A 22,200-nucleotide genomic window follows, 5' to 3' on the forward strand; every position below is an offset into this window, starting at 1 on the left:
TACTTGGATGGGAGACCGCCTGGGAATACCAGGTGCTGTAAGCTTTTTATGGTTTCTGCTCTAGCCTGACAGCAGAGGGCGCTGTTTGACATGTTTTGCTGGAGTCTAGTTTGTCCTGCGTCGCCTTCAAATAGGATCTTTTCAGTTGCCTTGGCAGCTTTTGGCCATACTACCCTGAAAACGCCTGATCTCGGAAGCTAAGCAGGGGAGGGCCTGGTTAGTACTTGGATGGGAGACCGCCTGGGAATACCAGGTGCTGTAAGCTTTTTATGGTTTCTGCTCTAGCCTGACAGCAGAGGGCGCTGTTTGACACTTTTTGCTGGATCTAGTTTGGCCTGCGTCACCTTCAAATAAGATCTTTTCAGTTGTCCTGGCAGCTTACGGCCATACCACCCTGAAAACGCCTGATCTCGTCCGATCTCGGAAGCTAAGCAGGGGCGGGCCTGGTTAGTACTTGGATGGGAGACCGCCTGGGAATACCAGGTGCTGTAAGCTTTTTATGGTTTCTGCTCTTGCCTGACAGCAGAGGGCGCTGTTTGACACCTTTTGCTGGAGTCTAGTTTGGCCTGCGTCACCTTCAAATAGGATCTTTTCAGTTGATGTGGCAGCTTACAGCCATACTACCCTGAAAACGCCCGATCTCGTCCGATCTCGGAAGCTAAGCAGGGGCGAGCCTGGTTAGTACTTGGATGGGAGACCGCCTGGGAATACCAGGTGCTGTAAGCTTTTCATGGTTTCTGCTCTTGCCTGACAGCAGAGGGCGCTGTTTGACATGTTTTGCTGGAGTCTAGTTTGGCCTGCGTCACCTTCAAATAGGATCTTTTCAGTTGACCTGGCAGCTTACGGCCATACTACCCTGAAAACGCCCGATCTCGGAAGCTAAGCAGGGGCGGGCCTGGTTAGTACTTGGATGGGAGACCGCCTGTGAATACCAGGTGCTGTAAGCTTTTTATGGTTTCTGCTCTTGCCTGACAGCAGAGGGCGCTGTTTGACACTTTTTGCTGGAGTCTAGTTTGGCCTGCATCGCCTTCGAATAGGATCTTTTCAGTTGCCCTGGCAGCTTACGGCCATACTACCCTGAAAACGCCCGATCTCGTCCGATCTCGGAAGCTAAGCAGGGGCGGGCCTGGTTAGTACTTGGATGGGAGACCGCCTGGGAATACCAGGTGCTGTAAGCTTTTTATGGTTTCTGCTCTAGCCTGACAGCAGAGGGCGCTGTTTGACACTTTTTGCTGGATCTAGTTTGGCCTGCGTCGCTTTCAAATAAGATCTTTTCAGTTGTCCTGGCAGCTTACGGCCATACCACCCTGAAAACGCCTGATCTCGTCCGATCTCGGAAGCTAAGCAGGGGCGGGCCTGGTTAGTACTTGGATGGGAGACCGCCTGGGAATACCAGGTGCTGTACGCTTTTTATGGTTTTTGCTCTTGCCTGACAGCAGAGGGCGCTGTTTGACACTTTTTGCTGGAGTCTAGTTTGTCCTGCGTCGCCTTCAAATAGGATCTTTTCAGTTGCCTTGGCAGCTTTTGGCCATACTACCCTGAAAACGCCCGATCTCGAAGCTAAGCAGGGGCGGGCCTGGTTAGTACTTGGATGGGAGACCGCCTGGGAATACCAGGTGCTGTAAGCTTTTTATGGTTTCTGCTCTTGCCTGACAGCAGAGGGCGCTGTTTGACATGTTTTGCTGGAGTCCAGTTTGGCCTGCGTCACCTTCAAATAGGATTTTTTCAGTTGACCTGGCAGCTTACGGCCATACTACCTTGAAAACGCCCGATCTCGTCCGATCTCGGAAGCTAAGCACGGGCGGGCCTGGTTAGTACTTGGATGGGAGACCGCCTGGGATTACCAGGTGCTGTAAGCTTTTTATGGTTTCTGCTCTTGCCTGACAGCAGAGGGCGCTGTTTGACACTTTTTGCTGGAGTCTAGTTTGGCCTGCGTCACTTTCAAATAGGATCTTTTCAGTTGACCTGGCAGCTTAGGCCATACTACCCTGAAAACGCCCGATCTCGTACGATCTCGGAAGCTAAGCAGGGCCGGGCCTGGTTAGTACTTGGATGGGAGACCGCCTGTGAATACCAGGTGCTGTAAGCTTTTTATGGTTTCTGCTCTTGCCTGACAGCAGAGGGCGCTGTTTGACACTTTTTGCTGGAGTCTAGTTTGGCCTGCGTCTTCTTCAAATAGGATCTTTTCAGTTGTCCTGGCAGCTTACGGCCATACTACCCTGAAAACGCCCGATCTCGGAAGCTAAGCAGGGGCGGGCCTGGTTAGTACTTGGATGGGAGACCGCCTGTGAATACCAGGTGCTGTAAGCTTTTTATGGTTTCTGCTCTTGCCTGACAGCAGAGGGCGCTGTTTGACACTTTTTGCTGTAGTCTAGTTTGGCCTGCGTCACTTTCAAATAGGATCTTTTCAGTTGACCTGGCAGCTTAGGCCATACTACCCTGAAAACGCCCGATCTCGTACGATCTCGGAAGCTAAGCAGGGCCGGGCCTGGTTAGTACTTGGATGGGAGACCGCCTGTGAATACCAGGTGCTGTAAGCTTTTTATGGTTTCTGCTCTTGCCTGACAGCAGAGGGCGCTGTTTGACACTTTTTGCTGTAGTCTAGTTTGGCCTGCGTCACCTTCAAATAGGATCTTTTCAGTTGACCTGGCAGCTTATGGCCATACTACCCTGAAAACGCCCGATCTCGTCCGATCTCGGAAGCTAAGCAGGGGCGGGCCTGGTTAGTACTTGGATGGGAGACCGCCTGGGAATACCAGGTGCTGTAAGCTTTTTATGGTTTCTGCTCTAGCCTGACAGCAGAGGGCGCTGTTTGACATGTTTTGCTGGAGTCTAGTTTGTCCTGCGTCGCCTTCAAATAGGATCTTTTCAGTTGCCTTGGCAGCTTTTGGCCATACTACCCTGAAAACGCCTGATCTCGGAAGCTAAGCAGGGGAGGGCCTGGTTAGTACTTGGATGGGAGACCGCCTGGGAATACCAGGTGCTGTAAGCTTTTTATGGTTTCTGCTCTAGCCTGACAGCAGAGGGCGCTGTTTGACACTTTTTGCTGGATCTAGTTTGGCCTGCGTCACCTTCAAATAAGATCTTTTCAGTTGTCCTGGCAGCTTACGGCCATACCACCCTGAAAACGCCTGATCTCGTCCGATCTCGGAAGCTAAGCAGGGGCGGGCCTGGTTAGTACTTGGATGGGAGACCGCCTGGGAATACCAGGTGCTGTAAGCTTTTTATGGTTTCTGCTCTTGCCTGACAGCAGAGGGCGCTGTTTGACACCTTTTGCTGGAGTCTAGTTTGGCCTGCGTCGCCTTCAAATAGGATCTTTTCAGTTGATGTGGCAGCTTACAGCCATACTACCCTGAAAACGCCCGATCTCGTCCGATCTCGGAAGCTAAGCAGGGGCGAGCCTGGTTAGTACTTGGATGGGAGACCGCCTGGGAATACCAGGTGCTGTAAGCTTTTCATGGTTTCTGCTCTTGCCTGACAGCAGAGGGCGCTGTTTGACATGTTTTGCTGGAGTCTAGTTTGGCCTGCGTCACCTTCAAATAGGATCTTTTCAGTTGACCTGGCAGCTTACGGCCATACTACCCTGAAAACGCCCGATCTCGGAAGCTAAGCAGGGGCGGGCCTGGTTAGTACTTGGATGGGAGACCGCCTGTGAATACCAGGTGCTGTAAGCTTTTTATGGTTTCTGCTCTTGCCTGACAGCAGAGGGCGCTGTTTGACACTTTTTGCTGGAGTCTAGTTTGGCCTGCATCGCCTTCGAATAGGATCTTTTCAGTTGCCCTGGCAGCTTACGGCCATACTACCCTGAAAACGCCCGATCTCGTCCGATCTCGGAAGCTAAGCAGGGGCGGGCCTGGTTAGTACTTGGATGGGAGACCGCCTGGGATTACCAGGTGCTGTATGCTTTTTATGGTTTCTGCTCTTGCCTGACAGCAGAGGGCGCTGTTTGACACTTTTTGCTGGAGTCTAGTTTGTCCTGCGTCGCCTTCAAATAGGATCTTTTCAGTTGCCTTGGCAGCTTTTGGCCATACTACCCTGAAAACGCCCGATCTCGGAAGCTAAGCAGGGGCGGGCCTGGTTAGTACTTGGATGGGAGACCGCCTGGGAATACCAGGTGCTGTAAGCTTTTTATGGTTTCTGCTCTTGCCTGACAGCAGAGGGCGCTGTTTGACACTTTTTGCTGGAGTCTAGTTTGGCCTGCATCGCCTTCGAATAGGATCTTTTCAGTTGCCCTGGCAGCTTACGGCCATACTACCCTGAAAACGCCCGATCTCGTCCGATCTCGGAAGCTAAGCAGGGGCGGGCCTGGTTAGTACTTGGATGGGAGACCGCCTGGGAATACCAGGTGCTGTAAGCTTTTTATGGTTTCTGCTCTTGCCTGACAGCAGAGGGCGCTGTTTGACATGTTTTGCTGGAGTCTAGTTTGGCCTGCGTCACCTTCAAATAGGATTTTTTCAGTTGACCTGGCAGCTTACGGCCATACTACCTTGAAAACGCCCGATCTCGTCCGATCTCGGAAGCTAAGCACGGGCGGGCCTGGTTAGTACTTGAATGGGAGACCGCCTGGGAATACCAGGTGCTGTAAGCTTTTTATGGTTTCTGCTCTTGCCTAACAGCAGAGGGCGCTGTTTGACACTTTTTGCTGGAGTCTAGTTTGGCCTGCGTCGCCTTCAAATAGGATCTTTTCAGTTGCCCTGGCAGCTTACGGCCATACTACCCTGAAAACGCCCGGTCTCGTCCGATCTCGGAAGCTAAGCAGGGGCGGGCCTGGTTAGTACTTGGATGGGAGACCGCCTGGGAATACCAGGTGCTGTAAGCTTTTTATGGTTTCTGCTCTTGCCTGACAGCAGAGGGCGCTGTTTGCCACTTTTTTCTGGAGTCTAGTTTGGCCTGCGTCGCCTTCAAATAGGATCTTTTCAGTTGCCCTGGCAGCTTACGGCCATACTACCCTGAAAAAGCCCGATCTCGTCCGATCTCGGAAGCTAAGCAGGGGCGGGCCTGGTTAGTACTTGGATGGGAGACCGCCTGGGAATACCAGGTGCTGTAAGCTTTTTATGGTTTCTGCTCTTGCCTGACAGCAGAGGGCGCTGTTCGACACTTTTTGCTGGAGTCTAGTTTGGCCTGCGTCTTCTTCAAATAGGATCTTTTCAGTTGACCTAGCAGCTTATGGCCATACTACCCTGAAAACGCCCGATCTCGTCCGATCTCGGAAGCTAAGCAGGGGCGGGCCTGGTTAGTACTTGGATGGGAGACCGCCTGGGAATACCAGGTGCTGTAAGCTTTTTATGGTTTCTGCTCTTGCCTGACAGCAGAGGGCGCTGTTTGACACTTTTTGCTGTAGTCTAGTTTGGCCTGCGTCACTTTCAAATAGGATCTTTTCAGTTGACCTGGCAGCTTAGGCCATACTACCCTGAAAACGCCCGATCTCGTACGATCTCGGAAGCTAAGCAGGGCCGGGCCTGGTTAGTACTTGGATGGGAGACCGCCTGTGAATACCAGGTGCTGTAAGCTTTTTATGGTTTCTGCTCTTGCCTGACAGCAGAGGGCGCTGTTTGACACTTTTTGCTGTAGTCTAGTTTGGCCTGCGTCACCTTCAAATAGGATCTTTTCAGTTGACCTGGCAGCTTATGGCCATACTACCCTGAAAACGCCCGATCTCGTCCGATCTCGGAAGCTAAGCAGGGGCGGGCCTGGTTAGTACTTGGATGGGAGACCGCCTGGGAATACCAGGTGCTGTAAGCTTTTTATGGTTTCTGCTCTAGCCTGACAGCAGAGGGCGCTGTTTGACATGTTTTGCTGGAGTCTAGTTTGTCCTGCGTCGCCTTCAAATAGGATCTTTTCAGTTGCCTTGGCAGCTTTTGGCCATACTACCCTGAAAACGCCTGATCTCGGAAGCTAAGCAGGGGAGGGCCTGGTTAGTACTTGGATGGGAGACCGCCTGGGAATACCAGGTGCTGTAAGCTTTTTATGGTTTCTGCTCTAGCCTGACAGCAGAGGGCGCTGTTTGACACTTTTTGCTGGATCTAGTTTGGCCTGCGTCACCTTCAAATAAGATCTTTTCAGTTGTCCTGGCAGCTTACGGCCATACCACCCTGAAAACGCCTGATCTCGTCCGATCTCGGAAGCTAAGCAGGGGCGGGCCTGGTTAGTACTTGGATGGGAGACCGCCTGGGAATACCAGGTGCTGTAAGCTTTTTATGGTTTCTGCTCTTGCCTGACAGCAGAGGGCGCTGTTTGACACCTTTTGCTGGAGTCTAGTTTGGCCTGCGTCGCCTTCAAATAGGATCTTTTCAGTTGACCTGGCAGCTTACGGCCATACTACCCTGAAAACGCCCGATCTCGGAAGCTAAGCAGGGGCGGGCCTGGTTAGTACTTGGATGGGACACCGCCTGGGAATACCAGGTGCTGTAAGCTTTTTATGGTTTCTGCTCTAGCCTGACAGCAGAGGGCGCTGTTTGACACTTTTTGCTGGATCTAGTTTGGCCTGCGTCGCCTTCAAATAAGATCTTTTCAGTTGTCCTGGCAGCTTACGGCCATACTACCCTGAAAACGCCCGATCTCGTCCGATCTCGAAAGCTAAGCAGGGGTGGGCCTGGTTAGTACTTGGATGGGAGACCGCCTGGCAATACCAGGTGCTGTAAGCCTTTTATGGTTTCTGCTCTTGCCTGACAGCAGAGGGCGCTGTTTGACACTTTTTGCTGGAGTCTAGTTTGGCCTGCATCGCCTTCGAATAGGATCTTTTCAGTTGCCCTGGCAGCTTACGGCCATACTACCCTGAAAACGCCCGATCTCGTCCGATCTCGGAAGCTAAGCAGGGGCGGGCCTGGTTAGTACTTGGATGGGAGACCGCCTGGGATTACCAGGTGCTGTACGCTTTTTATGGTTTCTGCTCTTGCCTGACAGCAGAGGGCGCTGTTTGACACTTTTTGCTGGAGTCTAGTTTGTCCTGCGTCGCCTTCAAATAGGATCTTTTCAGTTGCCTTGGCAGCTTTTGGCCATACTACCCTGAAAACGCCCGATCTCGGAAGCTAAGCAGGGGCGGGCCTGGTTAGTACTTGGATGGGAGACCGCCTGGGAATACCAGGTGCTGTAAGCTTTTTATGGTTTCTGCTCTTGCCTGACAGCAGAGGGCGCTGTTTGACATGTTTTGCTGGAGTCTAGTTTGGCCTGCGTCACCTTCAAATAGGATTTTTTCAGTTGACCTGGCAGCTTACGGCCATACTACCTTGAAAACGCCCGATCTTGTCCGATCTCGGAAGCTAAGCACGGGCGGGCCTGGTTAGTACTTGAATGGGAGACCGCCTGGGAATACCAGGTGCTGTAAGCTTTTTATGGTTTCTGCTCTTGCCTAACAGCAGAGGGCGCTGTTTGACACTTTTTGCTGGAGTCTAGTTTGGCCTGCGTCGCCTTCAAATAGGATCTTTTCAGTTGCCCTGGCAGCTTACGGCCATACTACCCTGAAAAAGCCTGATCTCGTCCGATCTCGGAAGCTAAGCAGGGGCGGGCCTGGTTAGTACTTGGATGGGAGACCGCCTGGGAATACCAGGTGCTGTAAGCTTTTTATGGTTTCTGCTCTTGCCTGACAGCAGAGGGCGCTGTTCGACACTTTTTGCTGGAGTCTAGTTTGGCCTGCGTCTTCTTCAAATAGGATCTTTTCAGTTGACCTGGCAGCTTATGGCCATACTACCCTGAAAACGCCCGATCTCGTCCGATCTCGGAAGCTAAGCAGGGGCGGGCCTGGTTAGTACTTGGATGGGAGACCGCCTGGGAATACCAGGTGCTGTAAGCTTTTTATGGTTTCTGCTCTAGCCTGACAGCAGAGGGCGCTGTTTGACACTTTTTGCTGGATCTAGTTTGGCCTGCGTCGCTTTCAAATAAGATCTTTTCAGTTGTCCTGGCAGCTTACGGCCATACCACCCTGAAAACGCCTGATCTCGTCCGATCTCGGAAGCTAAGCAGGGGCGGGCCTGGTTAGTACTTGGATGGGAGACCGCCTGGGAATACCAGGTGCTGTACGCTTTTTATGGTTTTTGCTCTTGCCTGACAGCAGAGGGCGCTGTTTGACACTTTTTGCTGGAGTCTAGTTTGTCCTGCGTCGCCTTCAAATAGGATCTTTTCAGTTGCCTTGGCAGCTTTTGGCCATACTACCCTGAAAACGCCCGATCTCGAAGCTAAGCAGGGGCGGGCCTGGTTAGTACTTGGATGGGAGACCGCCTGGGAATACCAGGTGCTGTAAGCTTTTTATGGTTTCTGCTCTTGCCTGACAGCAGAGGGCGCTGTTTGACATGTTTTGCTGGAGTCCAGTTTGGCCTGCGTCACCTTCAAATAGGATTTTTTCAGTTGACCTGGCAGCTTACGGCCATACTACCTTGAAAACGCCCGATCTCGTCCGATCTCGGAAGCTAAGCACGGGCGGGCCTGGTTAGTACTTGGATGGGAGACCGCCTGGGATTACCAGGTGCTGTAAGCTTTTTATGGTTTCTGCTCTTGCCTGACAGCAGAGGGCGCTGTTTGACACTTTTTGCTGGAGTCTAGTTTGGCCTGCGTCACTTTCAAATAGGATCTTTTCAGTTGACCTGGCAGCTTAGGCCATACTACCCTGAAAACGCCCGATCTCGTACGATCTCGGAAGCTAAGCAGGGCCGGGCCTGGTTAGTACTTGGATGGGAGACCGCCTGTGAATACCAGGTGCTGTAAGCTTTTTATGGTTTCTGCTCTTGCCTGACAGCAGAGGGCGCTGTTTGACACTTTTTGCTGTAGTCTAGTTTGGCCTGCGTCACCTTCAAATAGGATCTTTTCAGTTGACCTGGCAGCTTATGGCCATACTACCCTGAAAACGCCCGATCTCGTCCGATCTCGGAAGCTAAGCAGGGGCGGGCCTGGTTAGTACTTGGATGGGAGACCGCCTGGGAATACCAGGTGCTGTAAGCTTTTTATGGTTTCTGCTCTAGCCTGACAGCAGAGGGCGCTGTTTGACATGTTTTGCTGGAGTCTAGTTTGTCCTGCGTCGCCTTCAAATAGGATCTTTTCAGTTGCCTTGGCAGCTTTTGGCCATACTACCCTGAAAACGCCTGATCTCGGAAGCTAAGCAGGGGAGGGCCTGGTTAGTACTTGGATGGGAGACCGCCTGGGAATACCAGGTGCTGTAAGCTTTTTATGGTTTCTGCTCTAGCCTGACAGCAGAGGGCGCTGTTTGACACTTTTTGCTGGATCTAGTTTGGCCTGCGTCACCTTCAAATAAGATCTTTTCAGTTGTACTGGCAGCTTACGGCCATACCACCCTGAAAACGCCTGATCTCGTCCGATCTCGGAAGCTAAGCAGGGGCGGGCCTGGTTAGTACTTGGATGGGAGACCGCCTGGGAATACCAGGTGCTGTAAGCTTTTTATGGTTTCTGCTCTTGCCTGACAGCAGAGGGCGCTGTTTGACACCTTTTGCTGGAGTCTAGTTTGGCCTGCGTCGCCTTCAAATAGGATCTTTTCAGTTGATGTGGCAGCTTACAGCCATACTACCCTGAAAACGCCCGATCTCGTCCGATCTCGGAAGCTAAGCAGGGGCGAGCCTGGTTAGTACTTGGATGGGAGACCGCCTGGGAATACCAGGTGCTGTAAGCTTTTCATGGTTTCTGCTCTTGCCTGACAGCAGAGGGCGCTGTTTGACATGTTTTGCTGGAGTCTAGTTTGGCCTGCGTCACCTTCAAATAGGATCTTTTCAGTTGACCTGGCAGCTTACGGCCATACTACCCTGAAAACGCCCGATCTCGGAAGCTAAGCAGGGGCGGGCCTGGTTAGTACTTGGATGGGAGACCGCCTGTGAATACCAGGTGCTGTAAGCTTTTTATGGTTTCTGCTCTTGCCTGACAGCAGAGGGCGCTGTTTGACACTTTTTGCTGGAGTCTAGTTTGGCCTGCATCGCCTTCGAATAGGATCTTTTCAGTTGCCCTGGCAGCTTACGGCCATACTACCCTGAAAACGCCCGATCTCGTCCGATCTCGGAAGCTAAGCAGGGGCGGGCCTGGTTAGTACTTGGATGGGAGACCGCCTGGGATTACCAGGTGCTGTATGCTTTTTATGGTTTCTGCTCTTGCCTGACAGCAGAGGGCGCTGTTTGACACTTTTTGCTGGAGTCTAGTTTGTCCTGCGTCGCCTTCAAATAGGATCTTTTCAGTTGCCTTGGCAGCTTTTGGCCATACTACCCTGAAAACGCCCGATCTCGGAAGCTAAGCAGGGGCGGGCCTGGTTAGTACTTGGATGGGAGACCGCCTGGGAATACCAGGTGCTGTAAGCTTTTTATGGTTTCTGCTCTTGCCTGACAGCAGAGGGCGCTGTTTGACACTTTTTGCTGGAGTCTAGTTTGGCCTGCATCGCCTTCGAATAGGATCTTTTCAGTTGCCCTGGCAGCTTACGGCCATACTACCCTGAAAACGCCCGATCTCGTCCGATCTCGGAAGCTAAGCAGGGGCGGGCCTGGTTAGTACTTGGATGGGAGACCGCCTGGGAATACCAGGTGCTGTAAGCTTTTTATGGTTTCTGCTCTTGCCTGACAGCAGAGGGCGCTGTTTGACATGTTTTGCTGGAGTCTAGTTTGGCCTGCGTCACCTTCAAATAGGATTTTTTCAGTTGACCTGGCAGCTTACGGCCATACTACCTTGAAAACGCCCGATCTCGTCCGATCTCGGAAGCTAAGCACGGGCGGGCCTGGTTAGTACTTGAATGGGAGACCGCCTGGGAATACCAGGTGCTGTAAGCTTTTTATGGTTTCTGCTCTTGCCTAACAGCAGAGGGCGCTGTTTGACACTTTTTGCTGGAGTCTAGTTTGGCCTGCGTCGCCTTCAAATAGGATCTTTTCAGTTGCCCTGGCAGCTTACGGCCATACTACCCTGAAAACGCCCGGTCTCGTCCGATCTCGGAAGCTAAGCAGGGGCGGGCCTGGTTAGTACTTGGATGGGAGACCGCCTGGGAATACCAGGTGCTGTAAGCTTTTTATGGTTTCTGCTCTTGCCTGACAGCAGAGGGCGCTGTTTGCCACTTTTTTCTGGAGTCTAGTTTGGCCTGCGTCGCCTTCAAATAGGATCTTTTCAGTTGCCCTGGCAGCTTACGGCCATACTACCCTGAAAAAGCCCGATCTCGTCCGATCTCGGAAGCTAAGCAGGGGCGGGCCTGGTTAGTACTTGGATGGGAGACCGCCTGGGAATACCAGGTGCTGTAAGCTTTTTATGGTTTCTGCTCTTGCCTGACAGCAGAGGGCGCTGTTCGACACTTTTTGCTGGAGTCTAGTTTGGCCTGCGTCTTCTTCAAATAGGATCTTTTCAGTTGACCTAGCAGCTTATGGCCATACTACCCTGAAAACGCCCGATCTCGTCCGATCTCGGAAGCTAAGCAGGGGCGGGCCTGGTTAGTACTTGGATGGGAGACCGCCTGGGAATACCAGGTGCTGTAAGCTTTTTATGGTTTCTGCTCTAGCCTGACAGCAGAGGGCGCTGTTTGACACTTTTTGATGGATCTAGTTTGGCCTGCGTCGCCTTCAAATAAGATCTTTTCAGTTGTCCTGGCAGCTTACGGCCACACCACCCTGAAAACGCCTGATCTCGTCCGATCTCGGAAGCTAAGCAGGGGCGGGCCTGGTTAGTACTTGGATGGGAGACCGCCTGGGAATACCAGGTGCTGTAAGCTTTTTTTGGTTTCTGCTCTTGCCTGACAGCAGAGGGCGCTGTTTGACACTTTTTGCTGGAGTCTAGTTTGGCCTGCGTCGCCTTCAAATAGGATCTTTTCAGTTGATGTGGCAGCTTACGGCCATATTACCCTGAAAACGCCCGATCTCGTCCGATCTCGGAAGCTAAGCAGGGGCGGGCCTGGTTAGTATTTGGATGGGAGACCGCCTGGGAATACCAGGTGCTGTAAGCTTTTTATGGTTTCTGCTCTAGCCTGACAGCAGAGGGCGCTGTTTGACACTTTTTGCTGGAGTCTAGTTTGGCCTGCGTCTTCTTCAAATAGGATCTTTTCAGTTGTCCTGGCAGCTTACGGCCATACTACCCTGAAAACGCCCGATCTCGGAAGCTAAGCAGGGGCGGGCCTGGTTAGTACTTGGATGGGAGACCGCCTGTGAATACCAGGTGCTGTAAGCTTTTTATGGTTTCTGCTCTTGCCTGACAGCAGAGGGCGCTGTTTGACACTTTTTGCTGTAGTCTAGTTTGGCCTGCGTCACTTTCAAATAGGATCTTTTCAGTTGACCTGGCAGCTTAGGCCATACTACCCTGAAAACGCCCGATCTCGTACGATCTCGGAAGCTAAGCAGGGCCGGGCCTGGTTAGTACTTGGATGGGAGACCGCCTGTGAATACCAGGTGCTGTAAGCTTTTTATGGTTTCTGCTCTTGCCTGACAGCAGAGGGCGCTGTTTGACACTTTTTGCTGTAGTCTAGTTTGGCCTGCGTCACCTTCAAATAGGATCTTTTCAGTTGACCTGGCAGCTTATGGCCATACTACCCTGAAAACGCCCGATCTCGTCCGATCTCGGAAGCTAAGCAGGGGCGGGCCTGGTTAGTACTTGGATGGGAGACCGCCTGGGATTACCAGGTGCTGTATGCTTTTTATGGTTTCTGCTCTTGCCTGACAGCAGAGGGCGCTGTTTGACACTTTTTGCTGGAGTCTAGTTTGGCCTGCGTCGCCTTCAAATAGGATCTTTTCAGTTGCCTTGGCAGCTTTTGGCCATATTACCCTGAAAACGCCCGATCTCGTCCGATCTCGGAAGCTAAGCAGGGGCGGGCCTGGTTAGTATTTGGATGGGAGACCGCCTGGGAATACCAGGTGCTGTAAGCTTTTTATGGTTTCTGCTCTAGCCTGACAGCAGAGGGCGCTGTTTGACACTTTTTGCTGGAGTCTAGTTTGGCCTGCGTCTTCTTCAAATAGGATCTTTTCAGTTGTCCTGGCAGCTTACGGCCATACTACCCTGAAAACGCCCGATCTCGGAAGCTAAGCAGGGGCGGGCCTGGTTAGTACTTGGATGGGAGACCGCCTGTGAATACCAGGTGCTGTAAGCTTTTTATGGTTTCTGCTCTTGCCTGACAGAAGAGGGCGCTGTTTGACACTTTTTGCTGTAGTCTAGTTTGGCCTGAGTCACTTTCAAATAGGATCTTTTCAGTTGACCTGGCAGCTTAGGCCATACTACCCTGAAAACGCCCGATCTCGTACGATCTCGGAAGCTAAGCAGGGCCGGGCCTGGTTAGTACTTGGATGGGAGACCGCCTGTGAATACCAGGTGCTGTAAGCTTTTTATGGTTTCTGCTCTTGCCTGACAGCAGAGGGCGCTGTTTGACACTTTTTGCTGTAGTCTAGTTTGGCCTGCGTCACCTTCAAATAGGATCTTTTCAATTGACCTGGCAGCTTATGGCCATACTACCCTGAAAACGCCCGATCTCGTCCGATCTCGGAAGCTAAGCAGGGGCGGGCCTGGTTAGTACTTGGATGGGAGACCGCCTGGGATTACCAGGTGCTGTATGCTTTTTATGGTTTCTGCTCTTGCCTGACAGCAGAGGGCGCTGTTTGACACTTTTTGCTGGAGTCTAGTTTGTCCTGCGTCGCCTTCAAATAGGATCTTTTCAGTTGCCTTGGCAGCTTTTGGCCATACTACCCTGAAAACGCCCGATCTCGGAAGCTAAGCAGGGGCGGGCCTGGTTAGTACTTGGATGGGAGACCGCCTGGGAATACCAGGTGCTGTAAGCTTTTTATGGTTTCTGCTCTTGCCTGACAGCAGAGGGCGCTGTTTGACATGTTTTGCTGGAGTCTAGTTTGGCCTGCGTCACCTTCAAATAGGATTTTTTCAGTTGACCTGGCAGCTTACGGCCATACTACCTTGAAAACGCCCGATCTCGTCCGATCTCGGAAGCTAAGCACGGGCGGGCCTGGTTAGTACTTGAATGGGAGACCGCCTGGGAATACCAGGTGCTGTAAGCTTTTTATGGTTTCTGCTCTTGCCTAACAGCAGAGGGCGCTGTTTGACACTTTTTGCTGGAGTCTAGTTTGGCCTGCGTCGCCTTCAAATAGGATCTTTTCAGTTGCCCTGGCAGCTTACGGCCATACTACCCTGAAAACGCCCGGTCTCGTCCGATCTCGGAAGCTAAGCAGGGGCGGGCCTGGTTAGTACTTGGATGGGAGACCGCCTGGGAATACCAGGTGCTGTAAGCTTTTTATGGTTTCTGCTCTTGCCTGACAGCAGAGGGCGCTGTTTGCCACTTTTTTCTGGAGTCTAGTTTGGCCTGCGTCGCCTTCAAATAGGATCTTTTCAGTTGCCCTGGCAGCTTACGGCCATACTACCCTGAAAAAGCCCGATCTCGTCCGATCTCGGAAGCTAAGCAGGGGCGGGCCTGGTTAGTACTTGGATGGGAGACCGCCTGGGAATACCAGGTGCTGTAAGCTTTTTATGGTTTCTGCTCTTGCCTGACAGCAGAGGGCGCTGTTCGACACTTTTTGCTGGAGTCTAGTTTGGCCTGCGTCTTCTTCAAATAGGATCTTTTCAGTTGACCTAGCAGCTTATGGCCATACTACCCTGAAAACGCCCGATCTCGTCCGATCTCGGAAGCTAAGCAGGGGCGGGCCTGGTTAGTACTTGGATGGGAGACCGCCTGGGAATACCAGGTGCTGTAAGCTTTTTATGGTTTCTGCTCTAGCCTGACAGCAGAGGGCGCTGTTTGACACTTTTTGATGGATCTAGTTTGGCCTGCGTCGCCTTCAAATAAGATCTTTTCAGTTGTCCTGGCAGCTTACGGCCACACCACCCTGAAAACGCCTGATCTCGTCCGATCTCGGAAGCTAAGCAGGGGCGGGCCTGGTTAGTACTTGGATGGGAGACCGCCTGGGAATACCAGGTGCTGTAAGCTTTTTTTGGTTTCTGCTCTTGCCTGACAGCAGAGGGCGCTGTTTGACACTTTTTGCTGGAGTCTAGTTTGGCCTGCGTCGCCTTCAAATAGGATCTTTTCAGTTGATGTGGCAGCTTACGGCCATATTACCCTGAAAACGCCCGATCTCGTCCGATCTCGGAAGCTAAGCAGGGGCGGGCCTGGTTAGTATTTGGATGGGAGACCGCCTGGGAATACCAGGTGCTGTAAGCTTTTTATGGTTTCTGCTCTAGCCTGACAGCAGAGGGCGCTGTTTGACACTTTTTGCTGGAGTCTAGTTTGGCCTGCGTCTTCTTCAAATAGGATCTTTTCAGTTGTCCTGGCAGCTTACGGCCATACTACCCTGAAAACGCCCGATCTCGGAAGCTAAGCAGGGGCGGGCCTGGTTAGTACTTGGATGGGAGACCGCCTGTGAATACCAGGTGCTGTAAGCTTTTTATGGTTTCTGCTCTTGCCTGACAGCAGAGGGCGCTGTTTGACACTTTTTGCTGTAGTCTAGTTTGGCCTGCGTCACTTTCAAATAGGATCTTTTCAGTTGACCTGGCAGCTTAGGCCATACTACCCTGAAAACGCCCGATCTCGTACGATCTCGGAAGCTAAGCAGGGCCGGGCCTGGTTAGTACTTGGATGGGAGACCGCCTGAGAATACCAGGTGCTGTAAGCTTTTTATGGTTTCTGCTCTTGCCTGACAGCAGAGGGCGCTGTTTGACACTTTTTGCTGTAGTCTAGTTTGGCCTGCGTCACCTTCAAATAGGATCTTTTCAGTTGACCTGGCAGCTTATGGCCATACTACCCTGAAAACGCCCGATCTCGTCCGATCTCGGAAGCTAAGCAGGGGCGGGCCTGGTTAGTACTTGGATGGGAGACCGCCTGGGAATACCAGGTGCTGTAAGCTTTTTATGGTTTCTGCTCTAGCCTGACAGCAGAGGGCGCTGTTTGACATGTTTTGCTGGAGTCTAGTTTGTCCTGCGTCGCCTTCAAATAGGATCTTTTCAGTTGCCTTGGCAGCTTTTGGCCATACTACCCTGAAAACGCCTGATCTCGGAAGCTAAGCAGGGGAGGGCCTGGTTAGTACTTTGATGGGAGACCGCCTGGGAATACCAGGTGCTGTAAGCTTTTTATGGTTTCTGCTCTAGCCTGACAGCAGAGGGCGCTGTTTGACACTTTTTGCTGGATCTAGTTTGGCCTGCGTCACCTTCAAATAAGATCTTTTCAGTTGTCCTGGCAGCTTACGGCCATACCACCCTGAAAACGCCTGATCTCGTCCGATCTTGGAAGCTAAGCAGGGGCGGGCCTGGTTAGTACTTGGATGGGAGACCGCCTGGGAATACCAGGTGCTGTAAGCTTTTTATGGTTTCTGCTCTTGCCTGACAGCAGAGGGCGCTGTTTGACACCTTTTGCTGGAGTCTAGTTTGGCCTGCGTCGCCTTCAAATAGGATCTTTTCAGTTGACCTGGCAGCTTACGGCCATACTACCCTGAAAACGCCCGATCTCGGAAGCTAAGCAGGGGCGGGCCTGGTTAGTACTTGGATGGGACACCGCCTGGGAATACCAGGTGCTGTAAGCTTTTTATGGTTTCTGCTCTAGCCTGACAGCAGAGGGCGCTGTTTGACACTTTTTGCTGGATCTAGTTTGGCCTGCGTCGCCTTCAAATAAGATCTTTTCAGTTGTCCTGGCAGCTTACGGCCATACTACCCTGAAAACGCCCGATCTCGTCCGATCTCGAAAGCTAAGCAGGGGTGGGCCTGGTTAGTACTTGGATGGGAGACCGCCTGGCAATACCAGGTGCTGTAAGCCTTTTATGGTTTCTGCTCTTGCCTGACAGCAGAGGGCGCTGTTTGACACTTTTTGCTGGAGTCTAGTTTGGCCTGCATCGCCTTCGAATAGGATCTTTTCAGTTGCCCTGGCAGCTTACGGCCATACTACCCTGAAAACGCCCGATCTCGTCCGATCTCGGAAGCTAAGCAGGGGCGGGCCTGGTTAGTACTTGGATGGGAGACCGCCTGGGATTACCAGGTGCTGTACGCTTTTTATGGTTTCTGCTCTTGCCTGACAGCAGAGGGCGCTGTTTGACACTTTTTGCTGGAGTCTAGTTTGTCCTGCGTCGCCTTCAAATAGGATCTTTTCAGTTGCCTTGGCAGCTTTTGGCCATACTACCCTGAAAGCGCCCGATCTCGGAAGCTAAGCAGGGGCGGGCCTGGTTAGTACTTGGATGGGAGACCGCCTGGGAATACCAGGTGCTGTAAGCTTTTTATGGTTTCTGCTCTTGCCTGACAGCAGAGGGCGCTGTTTGACATGTTTTGCTGGAGTCTAGTTTGGCCTGCGTCACCTTCAAATAGGATTTTTTCAGTTGACCTGGCAGCTTACGGCCATACTGCCTTGAAAACGCCCGATCTTGTCCGATCTCGGAAGCTAAGCACGGGCGGGCCTGGTTAGTACTTGAATGGGAGACCGCCTGGGAATACCAGGTGCTGTAAGCTTTTTATGGTTTCTGCTCTTGCCTAACAGCAGAGGGCGCTGTTTGACACTTTTTGCTGGAGTCTAGTTTGGCCTGCGTCGCCTTCAAATAGGATCTTTTCAGTTGCCCTGGCAGCTTACGGCCATACTACCCTGAAAACGCCCGGTCTCGTCCGATCTCGGAAGCTAAGCAGGGGCGGGCCTGGTTAGTACTTGGATGGGAGACCGCCTGGGAATACCAGGTGCTGTAAGCTTTTTATGGTTTCTGCTCTTGCCTGACAGCAGAGGGCGCTGTTTGCCACTTTTTTCTGGAGTCTAGTTTGGCCTGCGTCGCCTTCAAATAGGACCTTTTCAGTTGCCCTGGCAGCTTACGGCCATACTACCCTGAAAAAGCCTGATCTCGTCCGATCTCGGAAGCTAAGCAGGGGCGGGCCTGGTTAGTACTTGGATGGGAGACCGCCTGGGAATACCAGGTGCTGTAAGCTTTTTATGGTTTCTGCTCTTGCCTGACAGCAGAGGGCGCTGTTCGACACTTTTTGCTGGAGTCTAGTTTGGCCTGCGTCTTCTTCAAATAGGATCTTTTCAGTTGACCTGGCAGCTTATGGCCATACTACCCTGAAAACGCCCGATCTCGTCCGATCTCGGAAGCTAAGCAGGGGCGGGCCTGGTTAGTACTTGGATGGGAGACCGCCTGGGAATACCAGGAGCTGTAAGCTTTTTATGGTTTCTGCTCTTGCCTGACAGCAGAGGGCGCTGTTTGACACTTTTTGCTGGAGTCTAGTTTGGCCTGCGTCACCTTCAAATAGGATCTTTTCAGTTCACCTGGCAGCTTACGGCCATACCACCCTGAAAACGCCTGATCTCGTCCGATCTCGGAAGCTAAGCAGGGGCGGGCCTGGTTAGTACTTGGATGGGAGACCGCCTGGGAATACCAGGTGCTGTACGCTTTTTATGGTTTCTGCTCTTGCCTGACAGCAGAGGGCGCTGTTTGACACTTTTTGCTGGAGTCTAGTTTGTCCTGCGTCGCCTTCAAATAGGATCTTTTCAGTTGCCTTGGCAGCTTTTGGCCATACTACCCTGAAAACGCCCGATCTCGGAAGCTAAGCAGGGGCGGGCCTGGTTAGTACTTGGATGGGAGACCGCCTGGGAATACCAGGTGCTGTAAGCTTTTTATGGTTTCTGCTCTTGCCTGACAGCAGAGGGCGCTGTTTGCCACTTTTTTCTGGAGTCTAGTTTGGCCTGCGTCGCCTTTAAATAGGACCTTTTCAGTTGCCCTGGCAGCTTACGGCCATACTACCCTGAAAAAGCCTGATCTCGTCCGATCTCGGAAGCTAAGCAGGGGCGGGCCTGGTTAGTACTTGGATGGGAGACCGCCTGGGAATACCAGGTGCTGTAAGCTTTTTATGGTTTCTGCTCTTGCCTGACAGCAGAGGGCGCTGTTCGACACTTTTTGCTGGAGTCTAGTTTGGCCTGCGTCTTCTTCAAATAGGATCTTTTCAGTTGACCTGGCAGCTTATGGCCATACTACCCTGAAAACGCCCGATCTCGTCCGATCTCGGAAGCTAAGCAGGGGCGGGCCTGGTTAGTACTTGGATGGGAGACCGCCTGGGAATACCAGGTGCTGTAAGCTTTTTATGGTTTCTGCTCTAGCCTGACAGCAGAGGGCGCTGTTTGACACTTTTTGCTGGATCTAGTTTGGCCTGCGTCGCTTTCAAATAAGATCTTTTCAGTTGTCCTGGCAGCTTACGGCCATACCACCCTGAAAACGCCTGATCTCGTCCGATCTCGGAAGCTAAGCAGGGGCGGGCCTGGTTAGTACTTGGATGGGAGACCGCCTGGGAATACCAGGTGCTGTACGCTTTTTATGGTTTCTGCTCTTGCCTGACAGCAGAGGGCGCTGTTTGACACTTTTTGCTGGAGTCTAGTTTGTCCTGCGTCGCCTTCAAATAGGATCTTTTCAGTTGCCTTGGCAGCTTTTGGCCATACTACCCTGAAAACGCCCGATCTCGGAAGCTAAGCAGGGGCGGGCCTGGTTAGTACTTGGATGGGAGACCGCCTGGGAATACCAGGTGCTGTAAGCTTTTTATGGTTTCTGCTCTTGCCTGACAGCAGAGGGCGCTGTTTGCCACTTTTTTCTGGAGTCTAGTTTGGCCTGCGTCGCCTTCAAATAGGACCTTTTCAGTTGCCCTGGCAGCTTACGGCCATACTACCCTGAAAAAGCCTGATCTCGTCCGATCTCGGAAGCTAAGCAGGGGCGGGCCTGGTTAGTACTTGGATGGGAGACCGCCTGGGAATACCAGGTGCTGTAAGCTTTTTATGGTTTCTGCTCTTGCCTGACAGCAGAGGGCGCTGTTCGACACTTTTTGCTGGAGTCTAGTTTGGCCTGCGTCTTCTTCAAATAGGATCTTTTCAGTTGACCTGGCAGCTTACGGCCATACTACCCTGAAAACGCCCGATCTCGTCCGATCTCGGAAGCTAAGCAGGGGCGGGCCTGGTTAGTACTTGGATGGGAGACCGCCTGGGAATACCAGGTGCTGTAAGCTTTTTATGGTTTCTGCTCTAGCCTGACAGCAGAGGGCGCTGTTTGACACTTTTTGCTGGATCTAGTTTGGCCTGCGTCGCTTTCAAATAAGATCTTTTCAGTTGTCCTGGCAGCTTACGGCCATACCACCCTGAAAACGCCCGATCTCGTCCGATCTCGGAAGCTAAGCAGGGGCGGGCCTGGTTAGTACTTGGATGGGAGACCGCCTGGGAATACCAGGTGCTGTACGCTTTTTATGGTTTCTGCTCTTGCCTGACAGCAGAGGGCGCTGTTTGACACTTTTTGCTGGAGTCTAGTTTGTCCTGCGTCGCCTTCAAATAGGATCTTTTCAGTTGCCTTGGCAGCTTTTGGCCATACTACCCTGAAAACGCCCGATCTCGAAGCTAAGCAGGGGCGGGCCTGGTTAGTACTTGGATGGGAGACCGCCTGGGAATACCAGGTGCTGTAAGCTTTTTATGGTTTCTGCTCTTGCCTGACAGCAGAGGGCGCTGTTTGACATGTTTTGCTGGAGTCCAGTTTGGCCTGCGTCACCTTCAAATAGGATTTTTTCAGTTGACCTGGCAGCTTACGGCCATACTACCTTGAAAACGCCCGATCTCGTCCGATCTCGGAAGCTAAGCACGGGCGGGCCTGGTTAGTACTTGGATGGGAGACCGCCTGGGATTACCAGGTGCTGTAAGCTTTTTATGGTTTCTGCTCTTGCCTGACAGCAGAGGGCGCTGTTTGACACTTTTTGCTGGAGTCTAGTTTGGCCTGCGTCTTCTTCAAATAGGATCTTTTCAGTTGTCCTGGCAGCTTACGGCCATACTACCCTGAAAACGCCCGATCTCGGAAGCTAAGCAGGGGCGGGCCTGGTTAGTACTTGGATGGGAGACCGCCTGTGAATACCAGGTGCTGTAAGCTTTTTATGGTTTCTGCTCTTGCCTGACAGCAGAGGGCGCTGTTTGACACTTTTTGCTGTAGTCTAGTTTGGCCTGCGTCACTTTCAAATAGGATCTTTTCAGTTGACCTGGCAGCTTAGGCCATACTACCCTGAAAACGCCCGATCTCGTACGATCTCGGAAGCTAAGCAGGGCCGGGCCTGGTTAGTACTTGGATGGGAGACCGCCTGTGAATACCAGGTGCTGTAAGCTTTTTATGGTTTCTGCTCTTGCCTGACAGCAGAGGGCGCTGTTTGACACTTTTTGCTGGAGTCTAGTTTGGCCTGCGTCTTCTTCAAATAGGATCTTTTCAGTTGTCCTGGCAGCTTACGGCCATACTACCCTGAAAACGCCCGATCTCGGAAGCTAAGCAGGGGCGGGCCTGGTTAGTACTTGGATGGGAGACCGCCTGTGAATACCAGGTGCTGTAAGCTTTTTATGGTTTCTGCTCTTGCCTGACAGCAGAGGGCGCTGTTTGACACTTTTTGCTGTAGTCTAGTTTGGCCTGCGTCACTTTCAAATAGGATCTTTTCAGTTGACCTGGCAGCTTAGGCCATACTACCCTGAAAACGCCCGATCTCGTACGATCTCGGAAGCTAAGCAGGGCCGGGCCTGGTTAGTACTTGGATGGGAGACCGCCTGTGAATACCAGGTGCTGTAAGCTTTTTATGGTTTCTGCTCTTGCCTGACAGCAGAGGGCGCTGTTTGACACTTTTTGCTGTAGTCTAGTTTGGCCTGCGTCACCTTCAAATAGGATCTTTTCAGTTGACCTGGCAGCTTATGGCCATACTACCCTGAAAACGCCCGATCTCGTCCGATCTCGGAAGCTAAGCAGGGGCGGGCCTGGTTAGTACTTGGATGGGAGACCGCCTGGGAATACCAGGTGCTGTAAGCTTTTTATGGTTTCTGCTCTAGCCTGACAGCAGAGGGCGCTGTTTGACATGTTTTGCTGGAGTCTAGTTTGTCCTGCGTCGCCTTCAAATAGGATCTTTTCAGTTGCCTTGGCAGCTTTTGGCCATACTACCCTGAAAACGCCTGATCTCGGAAGCTAAGCAGGGGAGGGCCTGGTTAGTACTTGGATGGGAGACCGCCTGGGAATACCAGGTGCTGTAAGCTTTTTATGGTTTCTGCTCTAGCCTGACAGCAGAGGGCGCTGTTTGACACTTTTTGCTGGATCTAGTTTGGCCTGCGTCACCTTCAAATAAGATCTTTTCAGTTGTCCTGGCAGCTTATGGCCATACTACCCTGAAAACGCCCGATCTCGTCCGATCTCGGAAGCTAAGCAGGGGTGGGCCTGGTTAGTACTTGGATGGGAGACCGCCTGGGAATACCAGGTGCTGTAAGCTTTTTATGGTTTCTGCTCTAGCCTGACAGCAGAGGGCGCTGTTTGA

The 22,200-nt window shown here is 52.2% G+C and overlaps 71 non-coding genes and 27 pseudogenes across 71 annotated transcripts in view; all 98 read left to right on the top strand.

The window, feature by feature from the left end:
• Positions 1–44, top strand: part of LOC131115405 (5S ribosomal RNA) — a 119-nt gene extending 75 nt beyond the window's left edge. Inside the window, exon 1 of the ribosomal RNA XR_009122684.1 lies at positions 1–44. This exon is cut by the window's left edge and continues 75 nt beyond it. This is a non-coding gene — a ribosomal RNA (5S ribosomal RNA).
• A 112-nt stretch (positions 45–156) lies between these two features.
• LOC131113554 (5S ribosomal RNA) lies at positions 157–265 on the top strand (annotated as a pseudogene).
• A 111-nt stretch (positions 266–376) lies between these two features.
• Positions 377–495, top strand: LOC131111853 (5S ribosomal RNA). Its single transcript, XR_009121331.1, has one exon. It is a non-coding gene; the product is annotated as a 5S ribosomal RNA (ribosomal RNA).
• Positions 496–607: 112 nt separating this feature from the next.
• LOC131116839 (5S ribosomal RNA) lies at positions 608–726 on the top strand. Its single transcript, XR_009124075.1, has one exon. It is a non-coding gene; the product is annotated as a 5S ribosomal RNA (ribosomal RNA).
• A 112-nt stretch (positions 727–838) lies between these two features.
• Positions 839–947, top strand: LOC131112238 (5S ribosomal RNA; annotated as a pseudogene).
• Positions 948–1,059: 112 nt separating this feature from the next.
• LOC131114688 (5S ribosomal RNA) lies at positions 1,060–1,178 on the top strand. Its single transcript, XR_009121991.1, has one exon. It is a non-coding gene; the product is annotated as a 5S ribosomal RNA (ribosomal RNA).
• Positions 1,179–1,289: 111 nt separating this feature from the next.
• LOC131116168 (5S ribosomal RNA) lies at positions 1,290–1,408 on the top strand. The gene has a single exon (XR_009123427.1). It is a non-coding gene; the product is annotated as a 5S ribosomal RNA (ribosomal RNA).
• Positions 1,409–1,520: 112 nt separating this feature from the next.
• On the top strand, positions 1,521–1,628 carry LOC131114172 (5S ribosomal RNA; annotated as a pseudogene).
• Positions 1,629–1,740: 112 nt separating this feature from the next.
• On the top strand, positions 1,741–1,859 carry LOC131118170 (5S ribosomal RNA). The gene has a single exon (XR_009125337.1). It is a non-coding gene; the product is annotated as a 5S ribosomal RNA (ribosomal RNA).
• Positions 1,860–1,971: 112 nt separating this feature from the next.
• On the top strand, positions 1,972–2,089 carry LOC131119067 (5S ribosomal RNA). Its single transcript, XR_009126197.1, has one exon. It is a non-coding gene; the product is annotated as a 5S ribosomal RNA (ribosomal RNA).
• Positions 2,090–2,201: 112 nt separating this feature from the next.
• Positions 2,202–2,310, top strand: LOC131112239 (5S ribosomal RNA; annotated as a pseudogene).
• Positions 2,311–2,422: 112 nt separating this feature from the next.
• Positions 2,423–2,540, top strand: LOC131119068 (5S ribosomal RNA). Its single transcript, XR_009126198.1, has one exon. It is a non-coding gene; the product is annotated as a 5S ribosomal RNA (ribosomal RNA).
• Positions 2,541–2,652: 112 nt separating this feature from the next.
• On the top strand, positions 2,653–2,771 carry LOC131115406 (5S ribosomal RNA). Its single transcript, XR_009122685.1, has one exon. It is a non-coding gene; the product is annotated as a 5S ribosomal RNA (ribosomal RNA).
• A 112-nt stretch (positions 2,772–2,883) lies between these two features.
• On the top strand, positions 2,884–2,992 carry LOC131113555 (5S ribosomal RNA; annotated as a pseudogene).
• Positions 2,993–3,103: 111 nt separating this feature from the next.
• On the top strand, positions 3,104–3,222 carry LOC131111866 (5S ribosomal RNA). Its single transcript, XR_009121333.1, has one exon. It is a non-coding gene; the product is annotated as a 5S ribosomal RNA (ribosomal RNA).
• A 112-nt stretch (positions 3,223–3,334) lies between these two features.
• Positions 3,335–3,453, top strand: LOC131116842 (5S ribosomal RNA). The gene has a single exon (XR_009124077.1). It is a non-coding gene; the product is annotated as a 5S ribosomal RNA (ribosomal RNA).
• A 112-nt stretch (positions 3,454–3,565) lies between these two features.
• LOC131112241 (5S ribosomal RNA) lies at positions 3,566–3,674 on the top strand (annotated as a pseudogene).
• A 112-nt stretch (positions 3,675–3,786) lies between these two features.
• On the top strand, positions 3,787–3,905 carry LOC131117886 (5S ribosomal RNA). The gene has a single exon (XR_009125089.1). It is a non-coding gene; the product is annotated as a 5S ribosomal RNA (ribosomal RNA).
• Positions 3,906–4,017: 112 nt separating this feature from the next.
• Positions 4,018–4,126, top strand: LOC131112980 (5S ribosomal RNA; annotated as a pseudogene).
• Positions 4,127–4,238: 112 nt separating this feature from the next.
• LOC131114689 (5S ribosomal RNA) lies at positions 4,239–4,357 on the top strand. The gene has a single exon (XR_009121992.1). It is a non-coding gene; the product is annotated as a 5S ribosomal RNA (ribosomal RNA).
• Positions 4,358–4,469: 112 nt separating this feature from the next.
• Positions 4,470–4,588, top strand: LOC131116946 (5S ribosomal RNA). Its single transcript, XR_009124177.1, has one exon. It is a non-coding gene; the product is annotated as a 5S ribosomal RNA (ribosomal RNA).
• Positions 4,589–4,700: 112 nt separating this feature from the next.
• Positions 4,701–4,819, top strand: LOC131115912 (5S ribosomal RNA). The gene has a single exon (XR_009123179.1). It is a non-coding gene; the product is annotated as a 5S ribosomal RNA (ribosomal RNA).
• A 112-nt stretch (positions 4,820–4,931) lies between these two features.
• LOC131116314 (5S ribosomal RNA) lies at positions 4,932–5,050 on the top strand. The gene has a single exon (XR_009123568.1). It is a non-coding gene; the product is annotated as a 5S ribosomal RNA (ribosomal RNA).
• Positions 5,051–5,162: 112 nt separating this feature from the next.
• Positions 5,163–5,281, top strand: LOC131115407 (5S ribosomal RNA). The gene has a single exon (XR_009122686.1). It is a non-coding gene; the product is annotated as a 5S ribosomal RNA (ribosomal RNA).
• A 112-nt stretch (positions 5,282–5,393) lies between these two features.
• Positions 5,394–5,511, top strand: LOC131119069 (5S ribosomal RNA). Its single transcript, XR_009126199.1, has one exon. It is a non-coding gene; the product is annotated as a 5S ribosomal RNA (ribosomal RNA).
• Positions 5,512–5,623: 112 nt separating this feature from the next.
• Positions 5,624–5,742, top strand: LOC131115408 (5S ribosomal RNA). Its single transcript, XR_009122687.1, has one exon. It is a non-coding gene; the product is annotated as a 5S ribosomal RNA (ribosomal RNA).
• A 112-nt stretch (positions 5,743–5,854) lies between these two features.
• LOC131113556 (5S ribosomal RNA) lies at positions 5,855–5,963 on the top strand (annotated as a pseudogene).
• A 111-nt stretch (positions 5,964–6,074) lies between these two features.
• LOC131111877 (5S ribosomal RNA) lies at positions 6,075–6,193 on the top strand. Its single transcript, XR_009121334.1, has one exon. It is a non-coding gene; the product is annotated as a 5S ribosomal RNA (ribosomal RNA).
• Positions 6,194–6,305: 112 nt separating this feature from the next.
• On the top strand, positions 6,306–6,414 carry LOC131112402 (5S ribosomal RNA; annotated as a pseudogene).
• Positions 6,415–6,525: 111 nt separating this feature from the next.
• On the top strand, positions 6,526–6,644 carry LOC131117706 (5S ribosomal RNA). The gene has a single exon (XR_009124916.1). It is a non-coding gene; the product is annotated as a 5S ribosomal RNA (ribosomal RNA).
• Positions 6,645–6,756: 112 nt separating this feature from the next.
• On the top strand, positions 6,757–6,875 carry LOC131117992 (5S ribosomal RNA). The gene has a single exon (XR_009125188.1). It is a non-coding gene; the product is annotated as a 5S ribosomal RNA (ribosomal RNA).
• A 112-nt stretch (positions 6,876–6,987) lies between these two features.
• Positions 6,988–7,096, top strand: LOC131112981 (5S ribosomal RNA; annotated as a pseudogene).
• A 112-nt stretch (positions 7,097–7,208) lies between these two features.
• Positions 7,209–7,327, top strand: LOC131118310 (5S ribosomal RNA). Its single transcript, XR_009125475.1, has one exon. It is a non-coding gene; the product is annotated as a 5S ribosomal RNA (ribosomal RNA).
• Positions 7,328–7,439: 112 nt separating this feature from the next.
• LOC131117524 (5S ribosomal RNA) lies at positions 7,440–7,558 on the top strand. The gene has a single exon (XR_009124738.1). It is a non-coding gene; the product is annotated as a 5S ribosomal RNA (ribosomal RNA).
• A 112-nt stretch (positions 7,559–7,670) lies between these two features.
• Positions 7,671–7,789, top strand: LOC131115410 (5S ribosomal RNA). Its single transcript, XR_009122688.1, has one exon. It is a non-coding gene; the product is annotated as a 5S ribosomal RNA (ribosomal RNA).
• Positions 7,790–7,900: 111 nt separating this feature from the next.
• Positions 7,901–8,019, top strand: LOC131116169 (5S ribosomal RNA). The gene has a single exon (XR_009123428.1). It is a non-coding gene; the product is annotated as a 5S ribosomal RNA (ribosomal RNA).
• Positions 8,020–8,131: 112 nt separating this feature from the next.
• On the top strand, positions 8,132–8,239 carry LOC131114173 (5S ribosomal RNA; annotated as a pseudogene).
• Positions 8,240–8,351: 112 nt separating this feature from the next.
• Positions 8,352–8,470, top strand: LOC131118171 (5S ribosomal RNA). Its single transcript, XR_009125338.1, has one exon. It is a non-coding gene; the product is annotated as a 5S ribosomal RNA (ribosomal RNA).
• A 112-nt stretch (positions 8,471–8,582) lies between these two features.
• LOC131119070 (5S ribosomal RNA) lies at positions 8,583–8,700 on the top strand. Its single transcript, XR_009126200.1, has one exon. It is a non-coding gene; the product is annotated as a 5S ribosomal RNA (ribosomal RNA).
• Positions 8,701–8,812: 112 nt separating this feature from the next.
• LOC131115411 (5S ribosomal RNA) lies at positions 8,813–8,931 on the top strand. The gene has a single exon (XR_009122689.1). It is a non-coding gene; the product is annotated as a 5S ribosomal RNA (ribosomal RNA).
• Positions 8,932–9,043: 112 nt separating this feature from the next.
• Positions 9,044–9,152, top strand: LOC131113557 (5S ribosomal RNA; annotated as a pseudogene).
• Positions 9,153–9,263: 111 nt separating this feature from the next.
• On the top strand, positions 9,264–9,382 carry LOC131111889 (5S ribosomal RNA). The gene has a single exon (XR_009121335.1). It is a non-coding gene; the product is annotated as a 5S ribosomal RNA (ribosomal RNA).
• A 112-nt stretch (positions 9,383–9,494) lies between these two features.
• Positions 9,495–9,613, top strand: LOC131116843 (5S ribosomal RNA). The gene has a single exon (XR_009124078.1). It is a non-coding gene; the product is annotated as a 5S ribosomal RNA (ribosomal RNA).
• Positions 9,614–9,725: 112 nt separating this feature from the next.
• LOC131112242 (5S ribosomal RNA) lies at positions 9,726–9,834 on the top strand (annotated as a pseudogene).
• Positions 9,835–9,946: 112 nt separating this feature from the next.
• LOC131117887 (5S ribosomal RNA) lies at positions 9,947–10,065 on the top strand. Its single transcript, XR_009125090.1, has one exon. It is a non-coding gene; the product is annotated as a 5S ribosomal RNA (ribosomal RNA).
• A 112-nt stretch (positions 10,066–10,177) lies between these two features.
• On the top strand, positions 10,178–10,286 carry LOC131112982 (5S ribosomal RNA; annotated as a pseudogene).
• A 112-nt stretch (positions 10,287–10,398) lies between these two features.
• Positions 10,399–10,517, top strand: LOC131114690 (5S ribosomal RNA). The gene has a single exon (XR_009121993.1). It is a non-coding gene; the product is annotated as a 5S ribosomal RNA (ribosomal RNA).
• Positions 10,518–10,629: 112 nt separating this feature from the next.
• On the top strand, positions 10,630–10,748 carry LOC131116947 (5S ribosomal RNA). The gene has a single exon (XR_009124178.1). It is a non-coding gene; the product is annotated as a 5S ribosomal RNA (ribosomal RNA).
• A 112-nt stretch (positions 10,749–10,860) lies between these two features.
• On the top strand, positions 10,861–10,979 carry LOC131115913 (5S ribosomal RNA). The gene has a single exon (XR_009123180.1). It is a non-coding gene; the product is annotated as a 5S ribosomal RNA (ribosomal RNA).
• A 112-nt stretch (positions 10,980–11,091) lies between these two features.
• LOC131116316 (5S ribosomal RNA) lies at positions 11,092–11,210 on the top strand. The gene has a single exon (XR_009123570.1). It is a non-coding gene; the product is annotated as a 5S ribosomal RNA (ribosomal RNA).
• Positions 11,211–11,322: 112 nt separating this feature from the next.
• LOC131115413 (5S ribosomal RNA) lies at positions 11,323–11,441 on the top strand. Its single transcript, XR_009122691.1, has one exon. It is a non-coding gene; the product is annotated as a 5S ribosomal RNA (ribosomal RNA).
• A 111-nt stretch (positions 11,442–11,552) lies between these two features.
• On the top strand, positions 11,553–11,671 carry LOC131115818 (5S ribosomal RNA). Its single transcript, XR_009123087.1, has one exon. It is a non-coding gene; the product is annotated as a 5S ribosomal RNA (ribosomal RNA).
• Positions 11,672–11,783: 112 nt separating this feature from the next.
• LOC131117273 (5S ribosomal RNA) lies at positions 11,784–11,902 on the top strand. Its single transcript, XR_009124495.1, has one exon. It is a non-coding gene; the product is annotated as a 5S ribosomal RNA (ribosomal RNA).
• Positions 11,903–12,014: 112 nt separating this feature from the next.
• Positions 12,015–12,123, top strand: LOC131112243 (5S ribosomal RNA; annotated as a pseudogene).
• A 112-nt stretch (positions 12,124–12,235) lies between these two features.
• Positions 12,236–12,353, top strand: LOC131119071 (5S ribosomal RNA). Its single transcript, XR_009126201.1, has one exon. It is a non-coding gene; the product is annotated as a 5S ribosomal RNA (ribosomal RNA).
• A 112-nt stretch (positions 12,354–12,465) lies between these two features.
• Positions 12,466–12,584, top strand: LOC131118393 (5S ribosomal RNA). Its single transcript, XR_009125558.1, has one exon. It is a non-coding gene; the product is annotated as a 5S ribosomal RNA (ribosomal RNA).
• A 112-nt stretch (positions 12,585–12,696) lies between these two features.
• Positions 12,697–12,815, top strand: LOC131118492 (5S ribosomal RNA). Its single transcript, XR_009125673.1, has one exon. It is a non-coding gene; the product is annotated as a 5S ribosomal RNA (ribosomal RNA).
• A 112-nt stretch (positions 12,816–12,927) lies between these two features.
• Positions 12,928–13,036, top strand: LOC131112244 (5S ribosomal RNA; annotated as a pseudogene).
• Positions 13,037–13,148: 112 nt separating this feature from the next.
• Positions 13,149–13,266, top strand: LOC131119072 (5S ribosomal RNA). The gene has a single exon (XR_009126202.1). It is a non-coding gene; the product is annotated as a 5S ribosomal RNA (ribosomal RNA).
• A 112-nt stretch (positions 13,267–13,378) lies between these two features.
• On the top strand, positions 13,379–13,497 carry LOC131118394 (5S ribosomal RNA). The gene has a single exon (XR_009125559.1). It is a non-coding gene; the product is annotated as a 5S ribosomal RNA (ribosomal RNA).
• A 112-nt stretch (positions 13,498–13,609) lies between these two features.
• Positions 13,610–13,718, top strand: LOC131112983 (5S ribosomal RNA; annotated as a pseudogene).
• A 112-nt stretch (positions 13,719–13,830) lies between these two features.
• LOC131116948 (5S ribosomal RNA) lies at positions 13,831–13,949 on the top strand. Its single transcript, XR_009124179.1, has one exon. It is a non-coding gene; the product is annotated as a 5S ribosomal RNA (ribosomal RNA).
• Positions 13,950–14,061: 112 nt separating this feature from the next.
• On the top strand, positions 14,062–14,180 carry LOC131115915 (5S ribosomal RNA). The gene has a single exon (XR_009123181.1). It is a non-coding gene; the product is annotated as a 5S ribosomal RNA (ribosomal RNA).
• A 112-nt stretch (positions 14,181–14,292) lies between these two features.
• LOC131116317 (5S ribosomal RNA) lies at positions 14,293–14,411 on the top strand. The gene has a single exon (XR_009123571.1). It is a non-coding gene; the product is annotated as a 5S ribosomal RNA (ribosomal RNA).
• A 112-nt stretch (positions 14,412–14,523) lies between these two features.
• Positions 14,524–14,642, top strand: LOC131115414 (5S ribosomal RNA). The gene has a single exon (XR_009122692.1). It is a non-coding gene; the product is annotated as a 5S ribosomal RNA (ribosomal RNA).
• Positions 14,643–14,753: 111 nt separating this feature from the next.
• On the top strand, positions 14,754–14,872 carry LOC131115819 (5S ribosomal RNA). Its single transcript, XR_009123088.1, has one exon. It is a non-coding gene; the product is annotated as a 5S ribosomal RNA (ribosomal RNA).
• Positions 14,873–14,984: 112 nt separating this feature from the next.
• LOC131117274 (5S ribosomal RNA) lies at positions 14,985–15,103 on the top strand. The gene has a single exon (XR_009124496.1). It is a non-coding gene; the product is annotated as a 5S ribosomal RNA (ribosomal RNA).
• Positions 15,104–15,215: 112 nt separating this feature from the next.
• LOC131112245 (5S ribosomal RNA) lies at positions 15,216–15,324 on the top strand (annotated as a pseudogene).
• A 112-nt stretch (positions 15,325–15,436) lies between these two features.
• Positions 15,437–15,554, top strand: LOC131118795 (5S ribosomal RNA). The gene has a single exon (XR_009125946.1). It is a non-coding gene; the product is annotated as a 5S ribosomal RNA (ribosomal RNA).
• Positions 15,555–15,666: 112 nt separating this feature from the next.
• LOC131115415 (5S ribosomal RNA) lies at positions 15,667–15,785 on the top strand. The gene has a single exon (XR_009122693.1). It is a non-coding gene; the product is annotated as a 5S ribosomal RNA (ribosomal RNA).
• Positions 15,786–15,897: 112 nt separating this feature from the next.
• Positions 15,898–16,006, top strand: LOC131113800 (5S ribosomal RNA; annotated as a pseudogene).
• Positions 16,007–16,117: 111 nt separating this feature from the next.
• Positions 16,118–16,236, top strand: LOC131116154 (5S ribosomal RNA). Its single transcript, XR_009123414.1, has one exon. It is a non-coding gene; the product is annotated as a 5S ribosomal RNA (ribosomal RNA).
• A 112-nt stretch (positions 16,237–16,348) lies between these two features.
• On the top strand, positions 16,349–16,457 carry LOC131112404 (5S ribosomal RNA; annotated as a pseudogene).
• A 111-nt stretch (positions 16,458–16,568) lies between these two features.
• Positions 16,569–16,687, top strand: LOC131117707 (5S ribosomal RNA). The gene has a single exon (XR_009124917.1). It is a non-coding gene; the product is annotated as a 5S ribosomal RNA (ribosomal RNA).
• A 112-nt stretch (positions 16,688–16,799) lies between these two features.
• Positions 16,800–16,918, top strand: LOC131117993 (5S ribosomal RNA). The gene has a single exon (XR_009125189.1). It is a non-coding gene; the product is annotated as a 5S ribosomal RNA (ribosomal RNA).
• Positions 16,919–17,030: 112 nt separating this feature from the next.
• On the top strand, positions 17,031–17,139 carry LOC131112708 (5S ribosomal RNA; annotated as a pseudogene).
• Positions 17,140–17,251: 112 nt separating this feature from the next.
• Positions 17,252–17,370, top strand: LOC131118364 (5S ribosomal RNA). The gene has a single exon (XR_009125527.1). It is a non-coding gene; the product is annotated as a 5S ribosomal RNA (ribosomal RNA).
• A 112-nt stretch (positions 17,371–17,482) lies between these two features.
• On the top strand, positions 17,483–17,601 carry LOC131115916 (5S ribosomal RNA). The gene has a single exon (XR_009123182.1). It is a non-coding gene; the product is annotated as a 5S ribosomal RNA (ribosomal RNA).
• Positions 17,602–17,713: 112 nt separating this feature from the next.
• On the top strand, positions 17,714–17,832 carry LOC131117525 (5S ribosomal RNA). The gene has a single exon (XR_009124739.1). It is a non-coding gene; the product is annotated as a 5S ribosomal RNA (ribosomal RNA).
• Positions 17,833–17,944: 112 nt separating this feature from the next.
• Positions 17,945–18,063, top strand: LOC131116429 (5S ribosomal RNA). Its single transcript, XR_009123676.1, has one exon. It is a non-coding gene; the product is annotated as a 5S ribosomal RNA (ribosomal RNA).
• A 112-nt stretch (positions 18,064–18,175) lies between these two features.
• On the top strand, positions 18,176–18,294 carry LOC131116170 (5S ribosomal RNA). Its single transcript, XR_009123429.1, has one exon. It is a non-coding gene; the product is annotated as a 5S ribosomal RNA (ribosomal RNA).
• Positions 18,295–18,406: 112 nt separating this feature from the next.
• LOC131112984 (5S ribosomal RNA) lies at positions 18,407–18,515 on the top strand (annotated as a pseudogene).
• A 112-nt stretch (positions 18,516–18,627) lies between these two features.
• LOC131117526 (5S ribosomal RNA) lies at positions 18,628–18,746 on the top strand. Its single transcript, XR_009124740.1, has one exon. It is a non-coding gene; the product is annotated as a 5S ribosomal RNA (ribosomal RNA).
• A 112-nt stretch (positions 18,747–18,858) lies between these two features.
• Positions 18,859–18,977, top strand: LOC131115416 (5S ribosomal RNA). Its single transcript, XR_009122694.1, has one exon. It is a non-coding gene; the product is annotated as a 5S ribosomal RNA (ribosomal RNA).
• Positions 18,978–19,088: 111 nt separating this feature from the next.
• Positions 19,089–19,207, top strand: LOC131116171 (5S ribosomal RNA). Its single transcript, XR_009123430.1, has one exon. It is a non-coding gene; the product is annotated as a 5S ribosomal RNA (ribosomal RNA).
• A 112-nt stretch (positions 19,208–19,319) lies between these two features.
• Positions 19,320–19,428, top strand: LOC131112985 (5S ribosomal RNA; annotated as a pseudogene).
• Positions 19,429–19,540: 112 nt separating this feature from the next.
• LOC131117528 (5S ribosomal RNA) lies at positions 19,541–19,659 on the top strand. The gene has a single exon (XR_009124742.1). It is a non-coding gene; the product is annotated as a 5S ribosomal RNA (ribosomal RNA).
• A 112-nt stretch (positions 19,660–19,771) lies between these two features.
• LOC131114691 (5S ribosomal RNA) lies at positions 19,772–19,890 on the top strand. The gene has a single exon (XR_009121994.1). It is a non-coding gene; the product is annotated as a 5S ribosomal RNA (ribosomal RNA).
• Positions 19,891–20,001: 111 nt separating this feature from the next.
• Positions 20,002–20,120, top strand: LOC131115340 (5S ribosomal RNA). The gene has a single exon (XR_009122620.1). It is a non-coding gene; the product is annotated as a 5S ribosomal RNA (ribosomal RNA).
• Positions 20,121–20,232: 112 nt separating this feature from the next.
• Positions 20,233–20,340, top strand: LOC131114174 (5S ribosomal RNA; annotated as a pseudogene).
• A 112-nt stretch (positions 20,341–20,452) lies between these two features.
• LOC131118172 (5S ribosomal RNA) lies at positions 20,453–20,571 on the top strand. Its single transcript, XR_009125339.1, has one exon. It is a non-coding gene; the product is annotated as a 5S ribosomal RNA (ribosomal RNA).
• A 112-nt stretch (positions 20,572–20,683) lies between these two features.
• Positions 20,684–20,792, top strand: LOC131112246 (5S ribosomal RNA; annotated as a pseudogene).
• A 112-nt stretch (positions 20,793–20,904) lies between these two features.
• Positions 20,905–21,022, top strand: LOC131119074 (5S ribosomal RNA). The gene has a single exon (XR_009126204.1). It is a non-coding gene; the product is annotated as a 5S ribosomal RNA (ribosomal RNA).
• A 112-nt stretch (positions 21,023–21,134) lies between these two features.
• On the top strand, positions 21,135–21,243 carry LOC131112247 (5S ribosomal RNA; annotated as a pseudogene).
• A 112-nt stretch (positions 21,244–21,355) lies between these two features.
• Positions 21,356–21,473, top strand: LOC131119075 (5S ribosomal RNA). Its single transcript, XR_009126205.1, has one exon. It is a non-coding gene; the product is annotated as a 5S ribosomal RNA (ribosomal RNA).
• A 112-nt stretch (positions 21,474–21,585) lies between these two features.
• On the top strand, positions 21,586–21,704 carry LOC131115417 (5S ribosomal RNA). Its single transcript, XR_009122695.1, has one exon. It is a non-coding gene; the product is annotated as a 5S ribosomal RNA (ribosomal RNA).
• Positions 21,705–21,816: 112 nt separating this feature from the next.
• On the top strand, positions 21,817–21,925 carry LOC131113559 (5S ribosomal RNA; annotated as a pseudogene).
• A 111-nt stretch (positions 21,926–22,036) lies between these two features.
• LOC131115255 (5S ribosomal RNA) lies at positions 22,037–22,155 on the top strand. The gene has a single exon (XR_009122539.1). It is a non-coding gene; the product is annotated as a 5S ribosomal RNA (ribosomal RNA).
• Positions 22,156–22,200: the final 45 nt, after the last annotated feature.

The sequence above is a fragment of the Doryrhamphus excisus genome, unplaced genomic scaffold (genome assembly GCF_030265055.1).
Source record: "Doryrhamphus excisus isolate RoL2022-K1 unplaced genomic scaffold, RoL_Dexc_1.0 HiC_scaffold_25, whole genome shotgun sequence".
NCBI classification, from domain to species: domain Eukaryota; kingdom Metazoa; phylum Chordata; class Actinopteri; order Syngnathiformes; family Syngnathidae; genus Doryrhamphus; species Doryrhamphus excisus.